The sequence below is a fragment of the Saimiri boliviensis genome, chromosome 4 (assembly GCF_048565385.1).
Source record: "Saimiri boliviensis isolate mSaiBol1 chromosome 4, mSaiBol1.pri, whole genome shotgun sequence".
Classification (NCBI taxonomy): Eukaryota; Metazoa; Chordata; class Mammalia; order Primates; family Cebidae; genus Saimiri; species Saimiri boliviensis.
Window position 1 is genome coordinate 90,771,374 of NC_133452.1, and position 9,885 is coordinate 90,781,258.

The 9,885-nt window shown below is 42.1% G+C and overlaps 1 pseudogene; it reads right to left on the reverse strand.

The window, feature by feature from the left end:
• Positions 1 to 875: 875 nt before the first annotated feature.
• On the reverse strand, positions 876 to 8,696 carry LOC101034585 (membrane protein BRI3 pseudogene; annotated as a pseudogene).
• Between the last annotated feature and the right edge of the window lie 1,189 nt (positions 8,697 to 9,885).

Here is a 9,885-nt window from a genome sequence, read left to right on the forward strand (position 1 = left end):
GAAGGAACTGGATGACTCACTGCACTTAGAAGATAAGTCAATGAAGGAAAAGTTGAACCCAGCTTGTAAGAGCTAGCATTTCTTATTCCTGCACAAACATTAGCTAAGGACGATTTGACTACCTAGATAGAATCTTTTGAAAAAGCTCTTAAGAACGTATTCCCAACACTACATGGGTGTGGACAAAGAGCCTATATTGTCCAGCTCATTATTCACCTGCCAGAATGACGTACTCAGCAAATCACTGGGAGAGCTGAGAAGTTACGACAACAATGGAGTGACTTAGCTGAAGTGATGGGGGTGATGGTAAAAGGGACCAGCCAAGACCTGAAACCGCTGATGCTCAGATCATTCCTTAGTTCTTCAGATGTGATTGAACTGATAGGTGTGTCCTGGAATAATGAACTCTATCCAATACTGTCTGTCGATGCTGGAGGCCATCTTAAACCTACCAGGATAGCTCGGAGGGCACAGATGCTACTTGAGGAGGGAGAGGGCAGAGCCAGGGCTGCTTCTTGCCAATGTATTTATAGGAGGAAAGATTATGGGCTTAGAGCCTCTGTGAGACTCTGTAGAAAGACATGAGGAAGTTCAGGGATTTTTAAAGGAAATGATGGCTTACTTGGTGGACAGTGCTGGATAGTATTTTTTTTAATGGTATGAATCTCATTTATTGAAAACATTATTTCTCACCTTTCTCAAACTAAAGACTGCAAAAATAAAAGTAGTGCTTTACTGAGCTGCCATGAGCCTCCAGCGGGAGCAGCAGCTCTGCGTCTCCACGCTCTGGAAATCGCAGCTGGCGTGTGCCACACCGGTCCCACCTCGCTTTCCAAAACAGACCTGAAGCTGAGTCAGATAAAACTGTTGTACACGACATTTACATCAGAAAAACAGAGCTGGGTGTAGGAAAGTCGGGCCTGGTGTTCCCTTTAAGCGAAAGTGGCGCCACAGTGGGGGCATCTTCACTTCCTCAAGGCAAAACAGCAGATGAACCCAAAGAGAAACAGGATGATGGCCAGGAAGATGCCCAGGAAGGTCAAGCGTCCTCCAGCACCCCGACCCTGTGGACGGGACAGCCTCCCACGACCACGATGGAGTTGGCGCCGGCTGTGGATGTTGTAGACCCTGGGGCGGTGGGTGGGTATCCCTGTGATGAGGTAGGGGCGGGGCGGCGGCGGGGGCACCGCGGGGATGGTGCTGTAGCTGTGCGGGCCGCACGCGAAGTCGCCCTGGCTGGCCACCAGGTCGTAGGCGGGTGGCCGCTCCTGCAGCAGGGGCTTGTGCTGGGTAGTCAGTAGGGCAGTGGTGTGGTGTCAGGACATACCAGGTGCACACGCAGCAGGCCTGCAGAGGTCTCAGTTATGAAAAGCGTGGACCGCACCATCAGTGAGAGATGGAGATGTTCCCCCTCACTCTCACCCTGCCACACCCTACCCCAGCCTCTTAGACCACAGGTGCAGACTCCCAACTCCACAGATTGCAGCACAGATCAGTAAGAGTTTCCTTCGTTGTGTTATTTATATTGCCAGGTTCAAGATTCATTATCCACCAGCAGTTACCATCGAGAAATGATGATAGAACATGAAATACCACTCACAATGGCAGCTAAGCCCACAACATACCCGGCAATTGACCTCATGTAAGATCACCCAAAACGTTTTTGGGAAATTAACAACAACAAAAAAACTATTTTAAAGGGTGTAAAAATAAAAGGATAATACTATAGCAGAATACCTTCAATGTAAAGTAAAACAGGTTCACCCCAGTTTTTAAAAAGATATAGACATATTCAACGACTTACAGTAAGTGGACAACCCTGGGAAGAAGGAATGAAAAAGAGGCTCGTAGGCGTAGACACATATATATTATCTAGTAATACCTAAACACGTTTCCTCAGCAAATGATAGTTACTTTCTTGAATACTCAACCCAAACAGGCAAAACGTGTGTATATTCCGTGGTGCTTAGCTCAGTGCCTTGTATGAAAAAGGTGCTCAATACACATTTTTGTAAAAGTTCCGTTAAAATAATATACATTATAGAATGTATATTATAGAAAATTCAGAACATGAAACATTATACAATCCAGCCTCTCACTCAGTGATCTATCACATCCTTCCATTAGCTCTTCTTTGAACAGGAACGTTATAGAGAAAATCTAGAAAATACACATTATGAAAATGTATAAAATATTGATAATCAAAAGTATGTCAAACTCACCCATAATACCACTACTTATGGATAACCACTACGAACATTTCTAGATTTATTATTCCAGATTTCAATTAGGGTATTTTTTATGATTGATTGATGAGTTTTACCATGTTTTCATCCAGTAGTTTTGCCATTTTGTAGTTTGAATACAAACCATTTTAAAATGAATCCAATGTACAAAATATTCACTATGCATGAAGATGTGCAGTGTGTTCTAGGCAGGAACAGCTAGCCTGGGAGTGAGTCTGAAAGGTGATATCAAGGAAGAAGACGGGTCAGTCAGGCTCAGTGTGATGTGGTTGCTCAGGGGAGGGACAGCACGGTGTTGGCAAACTTTCTGTAAATAGCCAGATAGTTAATATTTGCAGGTCCTATGATCTCTGTTACAGCTACTCCACTGTGCTGTTATACTGTGAAAGCAGCCAGAGACAATATGTAAACGAGTAAACATGGCTGTGCTCCAATAAAACTTCAGGACATTGAAATTTAAATCTCCTACAATTTTTACATGTCACAAAGTATTCTTCTTTTTATCTTATTAAAAAAAATTAAAAAATGTGAAAACAATTCTTAGCTTGTAGGCCATGAAAAGACAGTGGGCAGGGAAGATCTGGTCCATGGACCACCATTTGCAGACTTTTGGGGGTAATGTCATAGGATGAAGGAAAAGACCAGAGGCAAGAGAGACCTCGGCAAGTTGAAGAGCTAATGGAAGGGTGGGATAGATCCCTGAGTGAGAGGCTGGGGGTGAGATGTGCTCCTGGAGAGGCTTCAGACACCCATAGTTCAGCTCCATGTCCCGAAAGGTTGGAAGTGGTGGAGGGAGATCAGTTGCAATGCATTTCAGAAGCGGATCCAATCTGGGATTGTACTAAGATTCGGCCATTGCTCGAACTGTGTTAGGCCGGAAAGTCTGGTTTCAGGTTCTTCTGAACTCCTTCAAGAAGAAAGAGCAACACCCAGGAAAACAACGCCCCACCTTGAGAACACCGAGATTTAGCACAAATAACCAGCTTGAGGTTGGAGTGTGAGAGGTTTTCATAAATAACTTCACCACTAGGGTAAATGGTCTATGGTGTCCTTGAAGAGTCAGCGGTGGCAGTCTGTTCCTCCCCCAACCCTCCTTATAATGATACTCCTTTCTATTCATTTTTGATCTCTGCTTTCCACATCCCATTGGGCATTCCCATCACTCCCCCTTACCTCATTCCCAGCTCTCCTGACTACAGAATCAGATCACCTTGTCTAAACGGCCCTGTTACTGTCTTGATTGGTGTCAGCCTGATCTAAATGCTACTTTGAAACCTTTGTAAATAGAGGTTCACTATTTTTCCTTAGTGATTTCTTCCTCCACTTCCCACACCTCCTTGTGACCCCAGGCTGCAAGTGTATGCAACAACCCAGACTAGGCAGAGGAAAAATTATGTTTACTCTTATTTAATTGCATTTTACTGAAATTAAATGTGCACCTCAATGAAACATGACACATCACAAAATCTAAGCAGACTGTTTTTCTACACCTAGGGCCTGATATTAGCCTGGTTTCTTGCACCTTTTTCCAGATTTCCTGGACATGGTGTTTTGGTGCGATACCTACCTATTTTAACTCCATCTCTCTCCCAACTGCAAGAAGGCTTTGGCTTTCAGCATTTGGAGTTTAAGATTTGATTACTCAACCAGGGGAAATATTCAGAAGTGATCTCATAGGCATGATTCGCACCTTACAAACTTGCTTAGAATTTCAAGCAGGGGGTTTTCCAAGTAGACTTGCCTCACTGTCCTGGTTTGCAGGCCTAAATTATGAAGCAATTAATATACAGCACATAAAACTGTCCAGTCTGTTTGTTCTTGCTGTCATATCGTCAGTAATGATGGCAGGAACTGACTAATGAACCGGCCCAAGTATCTGTGTACACTGAGAAAGAGGGAGGAAGAAAGGAGGCCAATGGCAGAGAGCAGGCAGAGTATAACTCATATTTCTCAAAGAGCGCGACTCTTCCATTTCCTAATGCTTTTCTCATGAATAGTTTGGGTCTTATTTTTTTTTTTAAGCCTTTATGAAATTTAAGCCCTGTTTCCCATTTCATTGAAAAACCTTTAAGAAAAGACATTTTTCATACTTAAGACTTTTTCAAATCTCTCCTAACCAGTTACGCTCTGTATTGTATCTTTCGTAGCTGGCAGCCATCCAGCGACAATCCTTAAAAATCCCTTTACACTTTTAAAGGAAAAGACAAGCTCTCATTTACCACTGGATCGAGTCAGAAAATAAAAGCTTAATGCCTTGACAGGCCTGGCTTTTTTTTTTTTTTTTTTTTTTTTTTTTGAGGCCTAAGTCTGATTTATGGCAGTAGCCGGCAAACCAGGCTGGTGAAATATTTGCTGCTGCTCCTAGGGATATGGAAAAATGAAGTGTGAAGTTCTGGGGAGAGCAGGCCACAGCCTTCCAGTCACTAAACACTCCCACCAAGTTGGCAGGGGAACAGAGCCCTGGGCTGCAAGATGAACCTCAAAGGAAAAGGAAGGAGAAAAGGACTGTGCACTGTGTCAAAATACTGCCACGGCTTAACGCTGGCCATACATTTTGTGACCTGGGGTGGGATGTTTATGAGGGGGTTTAGGGAGGAAAGAGAAGAGAAACATTTTCTTCCTTCTTTATTTATTCTATTTTCTTTACAGCTTCCCTGTAGGGGTTTCAGTCAAAGTAGAAGAAATTAAGAGCAACAACAGGAATGTAGGAAGTTGCTTAAGCCCCCACCGTAAAATCGTTCAGATAGAAAAATAGGATCTGGTTAGAAAGAAAGCACTGGCCTGGCTTAGGGTTTGCAGCTTCAAGGTGGGGTGACAGATCCACTTCCCCATGCCATGGGTCCCCAGATCTGAGAGCGTGGAAGCTGAGATTTTCATTCCCAAGGAAAGGGAATTTCCTAGAGGTAGAAGTGAGGTGCGTTTTCTCTCTGAGAATTTTCTTGAAGTGAGTCATCACAAATCCACGAGCCAGGTTCAACACTTAGTGTTTTTATTTTTTCTTTCATTGATTTAAAATGCATATATAAATGAATATCCACTGTTTAGATTCGCTTTTAATTTTAGGTTTCTGAAGTAGATTCTTGGATAGCCATGCTTGTCTCAAAGGGCTTAATCTGTACTTGGTGTTATTTACAGAGGAGATAAGTGGAGACCCCACAGAAAAGCAGGGGTTGGTTTTAGTTGTTTTCTGAAGTGTGAAAAAGTCCTCTTCTAGGTGATGTTTTTGATAAACAAAGACAAGAAAGGGCAAAGATGGAAAAAGTGCAACTCATTTTCTCCTCACACAAATTTATCTCTGGAAGATCAGTTTCAAAATCTGATTCATTTGCGGGTTGGTTGAATAAGTTCTTTTTTTTTTTTTTTTTTTTTTTTTTTTTTTTAAATAACAGCATTTCTGTCTGCTAGACAGAGATTTATGTCCCTGTGAAGTCTTGGGTCAGTTAAAGCAGTTTCAGTAATTACAGAAATGTTTATACCCATGGGCAGCCATCCCCCTTCCCCTCACTAAATCACTAATAAACACACCTACTCTCGCTCAAACAGATTCCCAGACTCACCTAACGCCCCCACAAAAACTGTCTCACTCATTTACTCCCTTATCGCAAAATTAAATGTAGAGGTAATTCAAGTCAATAAATATTTATTGGTGTCTACCATGTCAGGCATTGGAGGGGATCAGGGTTGGGGGCTGGGGGTGGAATGCTAAAGGAAGATTCTGGTTCCAGGCTTTAAGACACTTGCAATTTAATGGAGGAGGAAATTGGACATTGACCCGTTTGCCTTTTAGTAAAACTTACATTTTAAAAACAAGAAAATGTGCTTCTGTTTTTTTTTTTTTTTTTTCTACATGGACAGAGAAGAGGAGGAAGTAGGGGTCTGGAGACACGGAGCCATTTACTTGTCCCATGCCACAAACAGTAACAGCAAATATGACTGTGAGCCTTAGCACTTACCATGCCTGATCTCGTTTGATTCTTCGCAGCTCACTGAGAGGTAGGCTCGTCCCTCCACAAATGAGAAAACTGAGGCCAAGGGCGGTTAAGTAACTCGTCGAAGATTATATGGCAAGTGTGGGGCTGAGGCTCCTAACCCTTTTCAAAACTCTCTTGGTCCCATAATAAACCTGAGATTAAAACTTTTGTCTCCTTCCTCCTGGTCCAGTGTGATTTTCTTTTCTTTCCTATTTTTTTTTTTTGTTTATTCATTTAAACATTTATTCAAAAATATACTTTTGAGTTTCTTTCATTTTTAAAAAAAATTTTGTATTTTAAAAAAAATTTTACTTTAGGTGTATACTGTATCCAGCATTTCTCCCCATGTTATCCCTCTCCACCCTCCCTACCCACTGCTGTCCAGCGATTTTCTTATCTGGCTCTGGTCCGCAAGCCTGTGATGATGTGGAATTTAGAAAACACACACACACACACACACACACATAGTATTTTACCTTTTCGTTTATTTTGAGGGGGCTTGGAGTGCAGAGGCTATGGAGTGCTTTGCAAACTATTTTTGTTTATTTGAAAGCACCTAGGTTTCAGCCTTAAGGAGGTTTATAAATACTTGTAGAAAAAGTGAAGATGGTCATTTCCTAGTCATCCTTCTTGGAAAAAAACTGTTTTAAGAAACTGAGTAATCCAGGGCATGTACAAGGGTGACCAGAGCTCCAGTGTGGCTGCCCTGGTTTTTGGTAACCGATGTGCTGAAAGAGATCATCAAGCTCTGAATTTCCTCAGTGGTGACTACCACACACATGCAGGCCTTAAAACACATACCCACAGTTCAAATATTTTAGCAAATGTCCTGGCTTTCCTCCATCACTAAAATGAAAGTGAAGGTGAAATCATTTGGGGGCCACTAGAGTAGAATTCTCACCCTTGATAGCTGCCCATAGATTTAAATGTCTCACTGGAGACCCAATTAAATATTAGCGAGATCCCAATTCACCAAAGGATCTTATTTCCTGGCCATTTTCATCACTCACACTTCCTGGCAATTTAATGATGAGTTTAGGATATGACCTCTTCCCTCAGGCTCCCCTCCCACCTCTTTTATTTTCTTTTATTTTGAATCTGGAATCTAGATGGCTCAAGCATCTGGAAATACCCTATGTAAATTTTTCTAACCAAGTCACCAGTTGCTGTCTGTACACACCCTGGTTTTGTTATGACAAGAAGTTGTCACAAATGAGGGCTGATAGAGTCTCCATATTTTGATGGCAGTGATTATTCAAGATGACCCCTAGAATGCAAAGCCAAGAGAGCACACATAGCGCTGAGCATCACATAAAAAGGGTGTTTGTTGAGTGAATAAATGAGTGAGTCACCCTTGGGGAGGTCTCTCGTGGTGGCTAGAGGAACAGAGGCAGATATTGGCACAGCAAGCGTTTCTCACTGCTTGCCCCAGAATGAACCCCGGCTTGTGTGTTTGATCAAGAGCAGCCATCTTCACGCTGTGGTGTGCATCCTTCTGGGAGCGCCTGAAGACTTTTCAGGAGTTATGAAGTTGCAGGCGGCTTTAGTGCCATTGATTTTCAGATGCTCAACTTTCATGTGCACCTTTTCCTAAAACTCACCAGCCTGAGAACACACCTCTCATTTCCCTGTCCCACCATCCCTTCACAGTTGTCCTTCTCACACTTTTAAAATAAAAGGTATCCTTTCACCCATCCCCCTCCCACGGATGGAGCATTTCCTCAGGGTCTAAATATCCTCTGGGTCTCTAAAGAATGGGGACAATTTGAGAGGCATTTCTCCCAAACTACAGTCCCAGGAGAACAAACAAAAAAGAACATGGTGGGGAGATATTGAAAGTGGGCAGAGCACTATTCTGTCCCATGGCAAACTCCCGGCAAGCCTCCATGCATGTATGTAGTGTCAGAATCCATCTACCTACTCATCATCCATCTAACAGGATGACATTTCAGAAATGAATTAGTTGCCCTGGGGAGACATATTAACATACTCATTTGAATTGGAAAATAGAGTTAGAATTTCTCCATCAGAAAGTGAGTATGATTTGGCTAATTGGGTTGGCCGTGAGGACTGCTTTGCCATTGAGTTCATCTGGCAGACATAAGCACAATCCCCTAAATCTCTTGCAAGAAAGTTGTGATGAAAATATAGGTAATGCACAGCAGAGTGCACAGACTATCAGGTGGTACATCCTTTGTAACAACCTGAACAGATGTTGATGAAATTTAGGTGTCATCTTAAAAATGTAGTTAGAAAAATTCTTTTAGGGTGTACACAAACAAATCATTTACAGACCTCTCATTTAGAGAAGGGTTAGAGACACAGGCAAAAAGGAAACTATTAATAGGCAGAAAGGAGTTGTGGGGTTGGAAAGATGCTCTCAAAATTGGAGAAATCTGAAAAGAGGTGGAAAAGAATTAAGAGACCCTGAAAGAGAAGATCTCACTGCTAGCAGTACCGGTGTGAATTTGTCTGACATTGCGTCAGCGTGGTGAGCTGTCCTATCCAGAATGAAAATACCCAGATCAGTCAGGTTCATTTGTTTCACACATCTGAACACTCTGGAATTTACTTTCTTTTTTTTTTAACCAGGTTTTAAGAGAATTGGGTCATAAAAACATGTACAATAATCATGAACTTGTTAGTCTTTCTTTAAGCTAGTTAGAAAGTGTGTAAGTGCTACTAAGAAGTCAACGATGTTACATTTAGCTGTTCTTCCAATAATAGACCATGACAATATATTACATAGACATTAAGCAGGTTATTCTGAAATAGTTGGGGCAATGAAAGTGCTGAATACCAGTAGGCCAGGTTGCCCACAAAAGTATTTATGCTGATTTCCTTAAAAGGAAAACACCTCATAAAACAGACACCGTTTTAAGAATCTGTGAGAAGTGGCCAATGCATTGCAGAAGATGTGCAATTTAGTACTGAGGTTATGCCAGAGATTGCTGTGTTTAGCTGCCTAATTTACTGCTATCTGGCCTTTGCTACAACCCCATTAATCTGTCAGCCAAATGAATTCTAATTATGCATCTTGTAACCTGGTGTGCCATAGCATACTGCATTCGAGGAGGGATAGATCTTTAAGATTTACTGCACAATTGCTGATGATCTCACGGGGTCTCTCAACTGGAGGGAAATTCCCCTCCTCCCAATTACTAAGAACACCAGTAGAGGCACAGAGCAGCAGATGGACATGGTGGAAGAGGCTGAAGTTTCAGCCAGTGATTCAGTGCATTCGTAACAGCCTAACAAAATGCAAAATACATTTTAGCATGTTGCTTTAACCTAGACCGTGTACACTCTAAAATGTATAATATACTGAGTTTGTTTGACAGGATGTTAGACGCATCACTCCTTCCGCTGCCAAACTCATGTGTCCTGCCTCCTTCTGTGGCTGGCCCATTTTCTGGATCCATGTGGCAGCGAGGAGGAGAAGGGAAAGGGATTGACAGTAACTGCCTTTTTATTATGGATTATTATTACTATTTTTTACTTAGATCATCTCCTTGAATCCTCATCAAAATCCTATACTCTGTAACCCCAACTTTAGAAATGAAGAAAACTGAGTCACAGAGAGGTTCGGACTTGTGTGTTTGTACGTGTGTATTTATGGAGGAAGATGCATGCAATCCTGCAGCCTCCAACTACTTGGAAAAGCTGAA